General features: G+C 41.8%; 1 protein-coding gene across 2 annotated transcripts in view; it reads left to right on the top strand.

The window, feature by feature from the left end:
- cdh11 (cadherin 11, type 2, OB-cadherin (osteoblast)) overlaps nucleotides 1-17,170 on the top strand; it is a 140,480-nt gene that overhangs the window by 47,691 nt on the left and 75,619 nt on the right. For both annotated transcript variants that reach the window (XM_050071283.1, XM_050071285.1), the window contains exon 2: nucleotides 10,100-10,165. The gene's annotated coding sequence lies outside the window, so the exon portion shown is untranslated. The remainder of the gene's footprint in view (nucleotides 1-10,099; nucleotides 10,166-17,170) is intronic.

Here is a 17,170-nt window from a genome sequence, read left to right as displayed (position 1 = left end):
TGTTTAAAAAGCGCAGCCGACACATGCTCTGTCACACTAGAGGACAACGCTGTTGTGTTACATGTGTCTAAACTGACACACTGGAGCAGCATGATCATGCTGATGTTTGGCTCTGTGTAAAAATGCAAGGGCAGCATGTGTCACCATGTTGGCAGAGCAGCGGATTAGCAGTTTGCAGACGTCTGTAGCAACCTATGCTAACAATATACTTCATGCACTTATGGTCATAAAACTTTGGATGAAAGTGTTCAAGCATGTTATATTTGGGCCTCATGGTTTGCTCTGATGACTCTTGCAGTACGAACTGTTTCATCAGAACTTATCACTGGTTCACATCAGTGCCTGAGAAGGACAGGGGAGTAACACAGAAGTTCAAACTCTTCCAGCTAGCCGCGGCTGTTCAGATCAAACTCCGCTTTAAAAGGCAGACAGCAACAACATGTCAGCCGGCGACCTTACACCCACGCCTGCTGTTCACATTTCTGCAGATTTAGCAATAGTGCCGAGTGCTTTCAAGTGACTGCAGCTTACTTCAACAGTTAAAAGTACATTTAAATATCCATTGGACTTCATGTGTGTTTGCATTCCTCAACAATATCTTTTCGTGCTTACAATTAATAGATTGATTGATTGATTCAGTGTTTGCCGATTGAGTCAATCGATTCTGACAATCAAGGAATATTGAAAATCTGTAGATTGTTAGACGTTGTTGTTCAGACACAACAAACAATCCTCATACCTAATCTTAGTTTGATTTGGAAAAACAAAAGAAAGTCATCAGCAGCACTATCAGGACTTGCTTGGCTTTGATTTTTCAGTATTGCACACTGCCTGGTGGACGGGAAAAAAAAGTGTGGGGGAATATTCGTTTCTTTCCTCAAATATAAACTTTAAAGCTGTATGCACGTCAGACTGCGGCCACGGGCTTAAAGAAGGTGTACGTCACACAGTTATTTGTCTTTCCATGATTGCAATGTGTCTATTTCAGTATGTATAAGTTTTCAAGGGTAGACAGAAAGTTATTGCCAGCCACTTGAGATGGAGGGGAAAAAATCATACTGACTTCTATCTCTCAGGCTTATCTAACCACATGGAGCTATTTCAGAGCATCTGACAGAAGCTTGGCTTATATTTTCAGATGAGGAAGTGGAAAAACACTCGGCTGTCTAGAGCAAGTGTTGTAGGAGTAGCACTATTGTGGGAGCAGGACGTCTGAGCTCAGAGATAAAAAAAATAAAATAAAAAAAAGGCCTATAGTTACCAGCCAATCCCCTGTAAAATAACTGCCCGCCACTTGCACCTGCATCTCCTGAGTAGCAATTTATTTTAAACTCAGCAATGAGTCAGAAAGGATGTGAGAGGAAGAGGAGGAGGAGGAGGAGGAGGAGGATGCTTGCCTACAGATAAAATATATGAAAGGAACTGTGCACCAAAAATAAGTTAAAAGAGTGCAGATAAAGAAGAGTCACGTGGTGAAAACTGTCATTTTACAGACCACTGCCAAATTTAGACAGGTCTAATAAATTGCTGACCCATCGCTTGGCTCACGCTGAAGTTGCCACTTTTTTCCACAAAGCATGCCAACCTGACTCTGCCTCATGGAGGGAAACTTAAGCAAGGCGTGTGTGCATGTGCATGGACCGGTACATGGTAACACCTGAGCAGCCTGTATATACTCATCGAATGAAATGTGCCTGTGTGTGTTTGTCTATGTGCCCATGCACCTGTGAATGCATACTGGCGCATGAATAATACTGACACAGCTGGGATCCACCAGTCCCTGCCAGCCAGTATGTGTGCGTGTGTGTGTGCGAGTGTGTGTGTGTGTGCGGCTGCCAGCTGCGCCCACTGTGCTGATCCTCAAAGCCGCTATCACATTCTGCTTGCATCATTTCACCGCAGTGGTACCGAGAGCATCAAACTCATGAACACATGCTCACAGTTACCGGCCCATATTCACTCTCACACTCATGCGTATAATCACTTTCTTACATAAACACTCCTTCTGTGACATGAGATATCATGATCACATATCATGGGTGTTTTAAGCGGCTGGCTATCAAACATCCGGTTTATAAATTTGATTTTTTTAGCACATGGTTTCACAGCAGTCACCATTCATCTGAGCCACACACACACAAAAAAAGACAAATCTCATTTTAAACTTTAAAGGGGTCGATTTCAACAGTCATGCATCAGATGTTGTATATTCAACTGCTGTGGTCAGTCAGGGTGTGTGTCCATATGGCAGGAAAAGAGGTGGCAGGGCGCCGGGGAACGCTTCGTCCCAGCACTTCATAAAGAAAAGTGCTCCCTGCTGCTTTCTTGATGACCATGGGTTCATCTCAATACCTGATCTTGCATCCACATTTGCACACTTGCATCTTCGCTCCGCCGTCGTAAGACACAGGGGAAACATTCGAAGATGATATGTGAGGAGAGACGACGCAAGGAAATATGCCTTCAGAGAAATGAGACGTCTTTTCTTGTGAGGCGTCAGGTGAAGCGATGTCCATTTCTGATGACGGTGGCAGCTGCTTACAGCTGGATCAGCCATCAGTAGGCTTTATTACCAGCTATAGAAACGCTTACTGGAGTTTGTGTCTGTGTTGTGTTTGTGCCGTGAATGATCAGCCTCACGTGTCACTGAATGGAAATGACGATCACTCATGTAAAAGTGTTTCTTGCTGACAGAAACTAGATGGTGGTGAATTAGAATGAAATAGAAAGTGAGTGGGAGTGATACACTTCATTTTCATCTCTTATCCGTCTTCCCTCTCGTATAAAACTCCAATGAAGTTGTGATAGGATCAGCCTGATCAGCGCTGCGCTGTCAAATCAATAACTGATATCCAATTAGGGGGGTGTCGGTCAATAAAAGACTTTCGCAAAGGCTGCACTCGTGTATCCTCGCTTCCCTTTCCTCTGAACGCCTCCTCGACTCCTCTGAACACATTTAGTGAATCGGGACGTCCTACAAGATGGCGGGTCTTGATCGATTTCCAGGTCAAGTGATCGAGATCGGAGGGATGTTGGATGAACCCCGTGAAATGCTATGACATCAATACCTTGACATTAACATTGGCTAGGTAGCTAACATAATGCTACACAAACGGTGAATAAGCACAACACTTAAAAGCAGCATTCAGTGTCCAGCCGATCTGTTTCCACAAATGGGCTTTTCTGTCTTTACTGTCATTGTTTCATACAGCTCAGATAGACAGTAGCTAAAGTAGCGGTAGTGACGACACCGGCACCTTTCTGAAAAGTTCCGAGATTTTCAACTTGAAGCGCCAGAAGCAGCCTCAGGGTGGCCACATATAAACGCATATGTCTTCTCCTTATTGGGAACAGCTGATGCTGGGAAAAAAACAAGTACTATATGGAAACAGACCTTTGTGCTGGAGAGGTTTTTTTTAGGACAATCCTAGATGACAAACGCTTCCCAAAAACCAACCAAATCAGCAGAAAAAGTTGTCTATGTACCTTTTTAGCAAACCACAATTCTGTTTCATTTGCATGCTATTGTATAGCGGAGACTTTTCAACAGTGATGCCGTTAACATAGTTAGCTTAGCCACAAAAAACACTTGGTTACAGTTGGAATAGATTACGTTTTGGCTTAAAATACCCAATTTAGGGGACACTTTCCTGAATGCTAACACAGTGAGGTGTCGGTACAACCTCAACCTCAACCTCTGGAAAAATAGCAGCGGACATTAGAAAACAGCCACATTTGGTGCCTAGACAGCTACTTGAAACACAGCAATAACTTGCTTAATTTTATTTTTTTTTTGTTGATGATTGCTGGTCTTTAACAGTGGTCTGCAGCTTGGCAGGCATCTCGCCAAGTTCACCACCACCGCCCAATGGCAACGTAAGCTCATATACAACGCCACTTTCGGAACACTGATATGATGCATAAAAAAATGAGTCATAAATGTACATTATCAACATTTCCTTCTCGCAGCCAGACTGCAAAAAGCATCCATTACTTTCAAAAAGGTCAGCAGAGGTCAAAAAGCTTCTTAAACTCAGGGTCAGGACTGACTTCAGGGATGCTGCCAACTTCCCTCATGTAAAGGTCAACTGCTATACTGCCCTATAAAGCCAGAGAGCAGTAGCTGTATGAGGAGGAAAGAAAAAGCTTCAGAGTTCGTCTCCGGTCCAGACAAACTATTAAAATTTGGTGTTTTCCTTTAAACAACTGAATAACGTTAGGCTTTCCTCCAGCTTTTGTTTTCAGTGTTGAGATTCCAATTGGCTGCTATCATGGAATAAATCCCAGCATCTTGATTTAGAAACTAGATGAAACACCAGATTTTAATCTGAGAGAGTGTAATGTGTTTGGATAGAGCTCAGCTAGAGGACTATAATCAGAATAATTATTCTGGTCTCACTCCAGCTTCGGGCCTTTTAGCTAATGACAGATGCAACACTAATGGCTGCATTTCAAGCTGTCTATTTGCATGTGTACATGAAATGTGTGTGCAAATATCGTGTCTGTGTGTGCGTGTGTGTGTTTGAGCAGGTCGGCTTGCCTACAAAATTTGCAGACTGGTCCAGAAATATTAAAAAAATAAAAGAAAATGTGATTATTTTCTGCAGTGATGGGTAGCTAAGCTGAGAGATGATGGCAGTCTGTATCCTTAAATGACCTTGCTCCTGCAGCTGCAGCCAAATATCATTTCATACCTGCTTTTAGTCTTTTGCTGAGCAGAAGAGAACAGAACTAATACAACAAGCTGAGGGCTAAGTTCTGGTGTTTTGCCACTGAATGCTTGTTGTGCAGTGTAATGGAGGACAATAGCAGGGGTGTGCAGTGCTTTGGATGTATAGATCCACATGATATGATAGTCTGACACACGCAGCAGTCCTATTAGGGACACACACTGCAGCCAGAACAACAATCTGTACGGCCGGTCCTCTGTTGGAGTGTAGTCATACATCATGACATCTTTCAAATGTTTTTATCTTGATTGTTATTTATTGCTGAAACACAACACGAGATCCGAGGGTTCTCACCATGTAAATAAAATCACTCTTCAGATATGAGTGCAATTCATCAAAATAAATCAATACAAAATATCATCACTTTCTGAAAGCCTGTGTGCAAGCGCCCAAACGTATGCGCGACAGAGTCGTTTGCAGTGGACTGCCGATCAATAGGCCTTTATTCATGCAATGCACATTTCACACAAGAACCAATTCAAACAGCGCTTTATAGTATTGACAGTATTGTCTCAGGGTCTCTTGCAACACCACAACATGGTGAAATCCATTTTCCCTCTCATAATGAGCTGTCATTTTCTGGTTGGAATGTGCTCAGTCGTCTCTGCATACAAAGCAGGCAGATTTAGCTGCAGAATGATAATAACAATAGCACAATAGTGATTGGTATAGTTCCACAGCGACATTGCTGATATCACACAATAATGATTAGCGCAGGGCTTCAAAAAGCATGCCTCTGTGTAGTAACGTACTGTTGCTATAAACCCACGTGTGCTGCGTCAGCACGTGCTGCTACACGTACTCTGATAAGAATCCATTCCTTCTTCTTTAACAAGGTGAGCAGAGTCAGTGTTCCCTGCATACAAAACAGGCCGATCTGCTACATGATAATAATGATAGCATGATGATGATTGGTGTTATACAGGAGGGATATTACCAACACTGAATAATAATGATCTGATATAATGCTCCACTGATGATGAAGGTGTTTGTGGCACTCAGAGTTATGCCCATGATACTGATGGGGTTGTCAATTTCATCCCACTGCTGCTGTCACTTGCTTACAATGCAAACAACTTAATACTTATTCTTCTTATTAAGATTTTTAATACACCCAGACATACCTTGCACATCAAATGTCGACGTGGAAGTCCATGACCAAATGTCGTTATGTGATAAGGTCAGAGTGAGATCATGTTGCACCTTCTGTTCCTGGGATATGACACTGAACAATGGCCAGAAAAGTGTTTTATGCAAAAAGTTATGATGTCACAGTGAAGTTGACCTTTGGCCTTTTGGAAAAACAATGACATCACTTCATTATTTTATCTTGTTCGACATTTGCATTGAGTTTTGTCATAATTAGCATATGAATTATTGAGCTGTGGCCAAAAACAGGGTTAGGATTAATGCATGTTTTGTGAGGTCACACTGACCTTGACCTCTGAACTTTGACCACACAAGTCTAGTCAGTTTTTCCTTCAGTCCCAGTGGATGTTTGCGTCAAATTTAAAGAAATTTCTTTAAGGTATTCTTGAGATGTCCTGTTCATTTGAGACTGATTCAAGGTCACACTGACCTTGACCTTTGACCTGTGACTACAAAAGTCTAATCAGTTTATCCTTCAGTTCCAGTGGATGTTTGCATCAAATGTAAAGAAATTCCCTGAAGGTATTCTTGAGATGTCCTGTTCATTTGAGACCGATTCAAGGTCACACTGACCTTGACCTTTGACCACCAAAATCCAATCAGTTCATTGATGAGTCAAAGTGACCGTTTGTGCCAAATTTGAAGAAGTTCCCCCAAGGTATTCTTGAGGTGTCATGTTCACAAGAATGAGACAGACAAGGTCACATGGATCTTGACCTTTGACCTCTAAAATTTAGTCAGTTCATTCTTGAGTCCAAGGGCACAATTTCCTCATGGCGTTCTTGAGATATGGCGTTCATAAGCATAGCACAGATGCACAACAGGACAACATAACGCCTCCGGCCACAGCTATCGCCAGTGCGTCGGAGTACCGAAGGAAACACTGTGACTTCCTTCTTGATTTACAGATGAGCAGTAATTATGTTTTTAAGTGTTTGAGCAACTTATTAAAATTGTTCCAGTCTGTTCACAACATTTGCACAGAACAGAATAAAATGTCTACAAACATATTTTCCCAAGAAAAATGGGGTTGAAGCAAATTAAACACAACAGATGAGATATTAATTCACCATGTGCATATCTGGAGTCATATTATGAACTGCGTTCATCTATGTCGGAGATGAAAGCTGCACTTTTCAAGGCACTGACTTAATGTCTAAATGTTGGAGAAATGTAAAAATCGTCTTTCTGTTCTGGTTGTTGGTGTGGGGAAAAAAAGGAACATAAAACAGACACATTAAATTTCCTACAAAAGCCTGTTTCGTTAAAGCTACTGGTGCTGATCTTTAGTTCCTGCTAAAAATGGAGGGGAGGTTAATTATTGTAGCGTCTCGGTCCTCGGAGCTGTGTGATCTCTCGCTGCACATTTATAAAGACGTGGATAAAAGAAATGTGGCACAGAGGATAAAGGCAGTTTTTGGCCTTTTGATATTTAGCCATTACGACGTTATAAAATATCTCCCGCACAGTATTTTTCCTCATCTCTTCACTCATGCACCATCACACCCACATAATTGCTAGATGGAAGGGAACTTTTAGAAAAATCTCATGTTGCCAGACTGCTTCCTTCTGTTTTTTTTTCCACCCTTATTCACCCACTGAATTTCGTACGAATCACAAATTTTCATTTTCAGTGAACGCCCCGCTTCACACTCACGCAGGGGAGCTGCACTGTACAACCACTGAGCACCAGCACAGGCCCTGAGCTGCTCCACCGGGACAGGCCAGGGTTAAGTGGCTTGCTTGGGGGCTTCTCACTGGTAGTTACTGATGGAGGCGAGAGCATGTCCTGTTCATTTCAGGTAACAGCTCACGTGAACTGGGAATGCAATGGAAACATAAAGGCAGCTGCCTCCTTTACAAACCTGACCAATTCTAATCTTCCATCGTCCCATCTTTGGACCCTGACCCAGACATCAGTTGTGTTTTCACACCATCAGTCACCATTATATAACAGTAACTGGCTATTTAAAGCTGAGATTTAGCCGCTTGGCTTTGGGTTACAGACAGTCTGATAAACAAAGTGTCTCGGCTGCGTGTTGAAGCGTCCTTGAGCACACTTCACCTCTGCTCATCTTTGAAGTGCCACTTCAAATGTAAGTGTGCAGCATGTAAGCAGTAACACGTTAGATGTCCTGATATATGAAAATAATGCATGAGGTGGAAGAAAAGAACAAATGTCTGACATTTTCTTGGACTGCACGATATCGTGTTATACGATCACTGAAGGAAAAGGTTCAAAGCCTTTTTTGAAAGTTTGTTTATAGTCTAGAAGATTCATCCCACCACAGTGAGTTAAGGAGATACTTTGCCGACTTTCAACCAGCTGTGTGTCATAACAGTGTGGTTCGTATGTGTAAATAAACTGTGCTAAACTCCCCTCCATGTTGCCAGCGCCCAAACCTCCCAGCTCTGATGTGTCATCGGGTGGATTTTTGCTGGCTCTGGGACTGTTGCTGCAACTACAGATTGTTGTACCACATTTTTGTATGCCTGCCAACACCACAGACAGAGAATAGAAGTGGATCGAGAGAGAGCCACCCGTCTTATTAGCGGGTTTACCTGTGTTTAATGTACTCCACCCCCATTTTGTAGCAAAAAATAAAATGACATACCCAAATTAAAATGACTGTAGCTTCTGAACCGCTCTGACTACATGCATGCATAGAAAACTCTCTGAAGAAAGAAAACTCTTTCTTCAGAAAGAAAACAGAAAGAAAACTCTCTGAAGTTTCTTGTGAAAGTGTCAGAATCACTCTAGGTGATACATCTGAGCAGGTAAATGACACTGTGGGGCTGTAGGCACACTATCAATGAACACTTGTTTCAAATTTGAAGAAGACTGCTCAAAGTATGACCATTCTACAGTGTTTTTTCCATGAAAAGATCCAGGCGGAGCTCCAAATGACAAGTCGGTCACTCTGCTTCAAAACAGTACTATCAGTGATCAAACAACACTCAGCCAGCTTCAAACATTGTACCTTATTGAAATCAGGTGTGATTATGATAGCTGATGTTGTTTATGACACAGAAACACCATAAAATATCACCAAATAAAGCCATATGAAACGTGAAAGTTAAGATCCCACTTTCTAGACGGTGTATCTCAGCCAAAAATAGTGGTAGGAGTGAGACTCTTACCTTTTATAAAACAGCTACGTGCCCACTAACAGCTCCACATAAGGTCGCGAGTAATCCTGTAACTTTTCCCGTCGAAAAACGGCATGACATGACTTGTCACCACTCATCCTGATTTTGGATTTTGGGTGTGTAGGCAGCTCTGGTGGTTTATCAAAACCACAGGTTCGACAGCTCTGGTTCAGATGTGCAGTCTTTAAAGACACCCTCTGGCCAATCGAAGAGTTGACAGGGTGTGATGTAAACTGTAAAAAATCAGGACAACAACAGCAAAAGCTGAGTTTTGAGTTTGTATATATAATGTTAGGACACTCTGAGCTCTCACATTAGGCTGTATGGTGAAAGTCTTAACAAGCAGAAAGTAGCTGCAGGCTGGTGCACTGTACATCCAGGAAGTGGCTCGGTGAATGTAGAGCAGCGCCGGCTAAGTCAACACATGAATTAAATATCTTTTATTTATATTTTACTCGCTCCAGTCATGCTTTACTACAGTGCGGTTGTTTTGATACGAGAGAGTGGAATGCAGTAAATTCGGGAGGGCAATGTGAATACTGTTTGAAAATGCCAAATCTCTACAGTATCTCTGCTGGAGCGCTGTCAGCCTGCTGCTCTCTTTGTTGACGTAGTTCTTTAATGGCTTGGAAGCATTTTTTCAAACTCCGATATTTATTGTAGGAAGCCAAAGAAAGGCGGATTAGAAAGAGTATCTGACAGCTTCACAAGCATCGGGGGGTTAAAAGAGGTTTGTTTGTTAAGTTGCTAATGTTTAAATTTGCATATGCATATCTTAAGCTTTCTCAAAAAGCTTAGTCCACATCTACACGCCCTCGCTTCGTATTTGTTTATGATTCATTTACTTTCATTTTTGTCCTTCTCATAAATATTCTGACATAAACAAGCCGCGCATCTCTCCTCTTACTGTCCCTGCACTACACGCACAACACGAGAAATACAGAACATTCAATTAACATGTATATAATCATAATCCTATAATATACAATGTCTTTGAACCCTTTCCTGCTCAATGAATGATACTTCTTGCATGTGATTAATCTAAATTCGCCCTCTCCTCTTTCTCTCAGGCAGATCTGTGTCGCCGTGCAGAGGAGAAAACCCTCAACGTATCCGACACCAGTAATGAGCTAAAGGTGCGTTCAGCAATTTTTTTTCTTCTTGTGGTGTGTGTGCGTGCGTGCATGTGTGTGTGTGTGTGTGTGTGTGTGTGTGTGTGTGTGTGTGTGTGTGTGTGTGTGTGTGAAATCAAAAGGCCTGTGGATTGGCTTTGACACATCAGGCCCCTCTTGCCTGTTTAGCATTCTGTTTAACTGGCTCCCTCTCTTTCAGAGATATAGAGAGCAAGTGAGAGTGATGGCTGAAAGCACACACAGAGCGTTATCTCTAATTCTTTCATTTGGGATTTTATGCTTCATTCCTTCATTATATTTCTCTGTTTGTTTGTTATTTCTTTTGCTTTCTTTTTTTTTTTTTTTTCTGAAGACCTTTTCCTGTTACCGTCTCTCAGTGAAGACCTTTGTCCTTCATGGTTAATAGAAAATTATTCTGAATTGTTTAGCTTGCTTCATGGTTAATAGAAAATTATTCTGAATTGTTTAGCTTGTATTTGCCTACAGCAGCTTGTTAAAGAGGACTTGTAAAAGTGCATACTTAATATGATCTAATGCCTGAAAATGCGGCTTACAATGCATTTGCCCTCTGGGCACGTGTTCCCAAAGTCACCGTATCGTGCACCTCGCATCTCCCATACTAAGCGTTTTTTTTTTTTTCATTCGCCTGGAAAAGTTGAATAGATTAAAGGCAGATCTAATCAATCCTGAGTGTGCTTATCAGTGGCTGGCAGGCTGACGAGCCGATTTCAGAACAGCACATTCTAATCCTTCAACTGCAGGCTGGAAACTGGAGAAAGACTAATAGGTTGGAAGAGTCGGAGACAGTGGGTCAGACAGAAAGCACGGGGAAAAACAAATCTTTGAATATTTAGGTCTGAAAGAGCTGTTTGGGTGTGGAAGACGACAGACGAGTAGATTATTGCACTGATATGTTCACGCAGCCCAGTCGCCAGAAGTAAATGTTGGCAATGTGTGTTTCTGTAAACAATGGATAACTTGCATTTGCACATTTAATACATATCAAATTTTGACATTGTATATGAGCTGACTTTGTAATCTAGTGGTGGACGGGATGGTGGATGATGTGTCACATACACATTCACACTAGGTATCCTGGCTGCGTTTGTTGTTGACGTTCAAGACACTGTGTCAATTTATGCTCCTTACATGCATTGTGTCTTTTTTTAAATAAACTTACAGCACTGTAAAGCACATATTTCCCTGTGAAAAAACATAATTTGGTTAGGTTTTGAAAAAACATCATGGTCTGACTCAACATTTATTTGGGAAGCAAACACCAGGCTCCTCACTGAAAGTCCAATGTTGTTGGACTCATCCACCACCCCTCACACCCTATGAGGACTTTCAAGCCCCTTAAATTATGTCATATTCCGGTGGCGTTTCATACTGACACCATCCGTCGGTGTTACAAACTGACGCTGCCCAACAGGGTATCACACCACCGCAAAATTATGGCTTTTTCGTCAGTTTCTGATGGATATATCAAAGACAAAGGGGCAATATTTGATTACTTAGGAAAGAGAAGAGGTTGTTTCAGCCCTCAGAGGTGTGTGATTTTGAGCAGCTTGTGCCACGAAAAGCTGTTGGTTTTTACCGAGACATTGCTGCTTTTCCAGTGAGGCTTGTGTCCACAAATCTGGGTATATGACCATAACCAAGTGTTTTTATAGACTAAACCTACTGTGAAGTATTAGGGCTGCTGTGAAACTCTGCAAGTGTAACGTACCCATGATTTGCAGAAATGTACGATGCCACCTTTGTTTTTTGTTTTTCTGGCGATTGGTTTAGTTTAAGCACTTCAAATGAAAAATGGAATATAATGATTGACAATACTAATATAAGCAATTTAAATGACCAAGTATCAATGCGCTACTCATGATTCTGTGTGTGCACACACATTGATTTTGTTGATGCATTTCTTATGTATAAGCATACTGTAATGTGACTTGCACTGGCAGTTTACTGTGTGTTTCATCTGTTGGAATGAATGTTAGATCAATGTGTTGGTTTTCCTCTTTGGCCACAGTTCAACTGTTATTAAAAAACAGACATCAGCCAATGGGAAAATCAGCCGTTGGGGAAACACCAACTGTATTAAGTGACAAGAATGATCACATTTATAGCGACTGAATGCAGAAAAAGTATCAGTTATTGGAGGCTTAAATGCTGTCCATTAAAAACTCATATCAGTCAGACATAAATGAAGACTTAAGCTCTTCCTCCATCTGGATTATTCTTATGAAATGTGTCCTCATCGACATCTATTGATTCCGCCTGTAACTTATTAGGATTCTTGGTTTCAAAGGTTTAGCTACGCCGCGTGCTGATTGGATGTTTAACCTTTTGACCTCCAAGCCGAGATCTGAGCACATATCCCATAATAGCAGGCATTCATCCAGATGACCTCCTCTGTCACCGTGACAACTCGGTGGCAGGCAAACTGACAAAGAGTTTCTGTGTGTGTGCGTGTCCTTAGATTTGTAGAAAAAGAGATAGAGACAGAACAAAAGTGCTTATCTGAACCAGTCTCAGGTCACATCACCCCCTCCTCTCTCTCCGATTAGTGCCTTCTCCTCTGCTGCTGAAAGGAAGCAACAGATTTATTGTTCTGTGTGTGTTTGTGTGGCTGTACGTGCATGCATGTGGCAGCCCTGGGCCACATTTCTCAGTAATTTCAGTCTATAGCAGTTTCACACAGAGAGACAGCAGGAGGATATTAGCACAAGCATCCATTCTCTCTCTCCGCTTGTTGTGTTTTCATGATATGGGGAGATAGTTTCTAAATTGCGCTCTATTTCAGCTTACAGGCAGTTCACCACAGATTTCTGCCTCAACTAATGCCTTGAAGCTCGGTAAAATCACTTTTGTCTGGTGGCAGAACTGCAAACTTTAGCTGCACAATCCTCCACACACCAGTTTCCATACTGGTCACCACGGTATTTATGGCAAAATGTCAAGAGTTTCACATTGAAAGCCGTGTTGCTGCTACAGTACAATACTGCTTTGGCTTTGTCTGCATGCTGATCATGTATCCGGTGCATTTATTTGACTTGCTTGCTGATTTTGCATGCATTAACTCCAGCAAATGTAATGCTTACAGCAGCATCATTGCAGATTAAGTGTAGCTGCAGTGTAACGATTCCAAAATGAGATTTTGAAGTGAGAATTCCCCTGGAACCGCAGTGTGTTGCTGCCAAAGGTTTATACCAACAAACATAAAAACTCAAAAGGCCTGTTTTCTGATCTGCTAATGATCTGATCTGCTGTGTATAAGACACTTGTGCCGCAAAAAGTGGGTCAATCAGGTCATGATTGCTCCTCTCAGCATCTGTGCCTCATCGCTTGTGCATTTGTGGATACTTGTTCCAAGTGTGGAGCACACTGGAATCTGGCAGTGGATGTGACTTCATTAAATAATGTATAATAAATGTGTTGATTGTGTAAGAATGAGGAAAATATCAATTTGAGAGACAAAGCTGTGATGGCAGATGCATGGTCAACCATCAAGGATGTAGATACCAGGAGCATCTTTTCTCAGTTGTATCCCTCTGCGGACCAGTCAAGTTTCTTTGACAGTTTACATCCACGTCTGTGAAAACATGGACGCTTCACACACAGAAGATCCATACAATCAGCACAGTTTCTGTTCCTGAGATTTGACGTTGCTAGAAAAGTGTTTTATGTAGAATATTATTATGTCACAGTCAAGTTGACCTTTGACCTTTTCAATATAAAATGTCACCAGTTCATAATTTTATCCTTTTGAGTAAATTTGTGTTATAATAAGTGTATGAGTTCTTGAGTTATAACATTTTTTTTTTTTTTTTTTTTGAAAGGTCACACTGACTTTGACATTTGACCTTCGACCACAAAATTGTAATCATTTTATTCTTCAGTCCAAGTGGACGTTTGTGTCAAATAAGGTGTTCTTGAGATATTGCCTTCATCAGAATGAGGGTCACATGGACCTTGACCTTTGACCATCGAAATCCAATAGTTTTGAGTCCGAGTGAACATTTGTGCCAAATTTGAACTATCGTGTTCACGAGAATGAGATGAATGCACGGTAACAGTGACCTTGACCTTTGACCCTTGTCAAACAAACTCTAATTCGTTCATCCTTGAGTCCAACTCAACCTTTGTGCCAAGTCTGAAGTAGTTCCTTTAAGGCGTTCTCGAGATATCACGTTCACAAGAATGAGATGGATCCAATGTCATATTGACCTTGACCACGAAAATCTAATCAGTTTGTCATTGAGTCCAAGTCAATGTTTGTACCAAACTTGATGACATTTCCTCAAGGCGTTCTTGAGATATCACGCTCAAAAGAATGAGATAGATCCAAGGTTAAAGTGGACATTTGTGCCAAATTTGAAGGAATTCCCTGAATGCGTTCTTCATATAGGACGGATGGACAGACAAACCAAAAACACAATGCCTCCGGCCACGGTTATAGCGTCTGCTTAAAGTTCTGTTTAATGCTACACCGGCAGTTAGAAATTATTCCCTTAATGACATTTGCAAAACATGACAAACTTGCAACAATGAATGTTAACACAACAAGCAGAACATGCAAGGTACAGCTGTGCATATACAGTACTAACACATGAGGTCAGTGGAGGGGGCAACTTGGTCTTGATAAGCCTTCTTTGAGTGTTAAGTAGGAAAATGCTGTTAAAACTCATTAACTATCAGGCTCATATATCTTCAAAAATCTGGCACTGATGGGTGTCTGGGAGGACAGATAAGGGCCAGGAATTAGGAAGGAGAAGATTCCTTTTCCAGGGATTTACACAAACACACACAGAGTGAGTTTTAATGCCCTCTACCAGTATTGATTACCCAGCAGTCTGACTGATTGAGAGCTAGATATAAAAAAGCACACATCAATAAAATACTCTGGAAAGCCTGTGGAGACTTTTAAAGACACTGCCCTTTTCCACCCACTCACACAAACACAAACAGCTGCCGTGTGAATCCAGAGGTCCGACAGTGACAGTTTGGGAGGTTGTTTCTCCAAGCTGCTAGTAAATAAATGTTAACGTCAGAAGTTCAAAAGCAGGCAGATAAAAAATAAATTAAGCCATTTGAAAAGACAAGCTCACCACCTGCTCGGTTGTGATTGGTCTGTTCATAACTCAATTACAGGTTTTGCTTGTTTTCCATATCCTCGCTGCTTCCACCCCCATCCATCATCCGACGCCGTCTTACTGGGATATGGAGGCTGGAGTTTGTGTTTGTGTGTTATTGGTTGTGTAGTTGTGGATGTGCAGTGATGAATCAGTTGTGTGTTATTACCTAGCTTAGTCACCAGAAGAAAAATGTTGGCATTGTACACTCTTGCAAACCACGAATGTTACACCTGCACGTTTCATAGTATCATATCAGAAAGTGATGTAGTATATGAACTGATTTTTTGCAAACCACTGTAGGCAACAAACATGGGTGTTTTTAAGCAACCTGTCCAACCCAGTCTCACACCAAAGTCGTCGCAAACCAGGGCTTGGTCAGTGACTTCCAGCGTTCGTCAATGACCAAGAAAAAACAGTTGGCCATTACAGTTGTTGTTTAACAGCGCCCAGTGGCATCAGGGGGAAACGTGGTGGGACAACAACCAAAGTTAAGGCAGTAGAAGTCCAAGTAGGGCAGGAGGGATGGGTGGTGGATGGATCCAACAACCACCAACTCTCACCCTGAAGGCCGGTGTTTACCTCCTGTATGATTGTAAAGCCAAACCCTGTTCTTTGTTCCTAAACCCAACCACGTGTGTGTTGACTAAAAGTAACCACGTGTGTTTGCGCGTATTATAAACCAAAACCTTAGCACACTTTAACCACAGTGTTGTTGAAACATAGTTTGCAATCACGTACGATGCCAATATTGTTTTTGGCATGCAGTTTGTAGTACCTGTTGACAGGCTTAGCTGTTGGTGCTGACGACAGCTGGGTGGATGAATCACCAGAAAATACTGAGGCATCTTTGGAACATCAGTCTGTCCTGCTGCCATCGCTTCTCTGGGATCATTTGAGGGTAACAGAAGCGTGTCACTACAAATGCCGTCTGGACGCTGACTGCGGCTTTGATGCCTCTTCGGATGACTTTTGTAATATTTGCAATGCCGTGGTTTAAGCTTACACAGCTCTTGCACTCAGCCTTTCACCATCCTGAATAAGAGCATCAGCTTAATGCGTAGAAATGAGTGCGAGGTGCATTGACACTGAGGCAGAAGTTTTGGAGACAGACTATTTCAGCTTTAGATCATTTTCAACCGCACAAAAAAACATGAGTGAAAGGCTTCTCTTTCTGGACGGCGCAGTAGTCTTTAAGTGAGCAATAATGAAACTATTGTGTGGATTGACACACTTACAAAATGGTATAATTGCAGTCTCATTTCATTAAATATCTGGCAATTTGAAATCCTCCTTCTGACAGAGCTAACACTGGCAATAAATTAAAACTTACAATTGAATGCCACTGACATTTTTTCTGCCTTTTTGTGCCCTGAGCACCTTCAGATGATTGCTGAATTCAAATAGCAGCTGAAAACTGTGAACCTCAATACCCAGGGATGGTGAAATGCCATGCCAGTAAACACTTATCAACCTTGCGGGACTGTAGTATTTTAAAGTAACCAAAAAAGATTAGAAAAACACCTGATGTGGTAATCCAGCTTTCTCTGGAAGCATTGATGAGCTGCTTTTTCAGAAACCGTTCATATTAAACTCCCTCACTACCTGTGGGCAGAGAAGTGCAGATACCTGACTCCAGAGTTCCAGTTGGCAAACAGGGTGATGCTAACAGCGTCTTATTTAGGAGCTTTGGGAAGCTCTTCTCTGTCGCAGGCTGATTTTGTGTAGAAAGCTGCCCCGGATGTTCACTCCTGAAACAGTGACACAGGTGATGATGTAATCATGAGAGCTTTGAGAACACTGAGTGATGAGATCAGGTGACAATGTTTAATTTGGAAGCTTAAGGGATGTACTATCAGGAGAAAATGGCATTTCA

Source organism: Epinephelus moara, chromosome 19 (genome assembly GCF_006386435.1).
Source record: "Epinephelus moara isolate mb chromosome 19, YSFRI_EMoa_1.0, whole genome shotgun sequence".
Lineage (NCBI taxonomy): Eukaryota > Metazoa > Chordata > Actinopteri > Perciformes > Serranidae > Epinephelus > Epinephelus moara.
The sequence above is the reverse complement of the archived record's forward strand: the minus strand, read 5'-3'. Positions and strand labels throughout refer to the sequence as shown.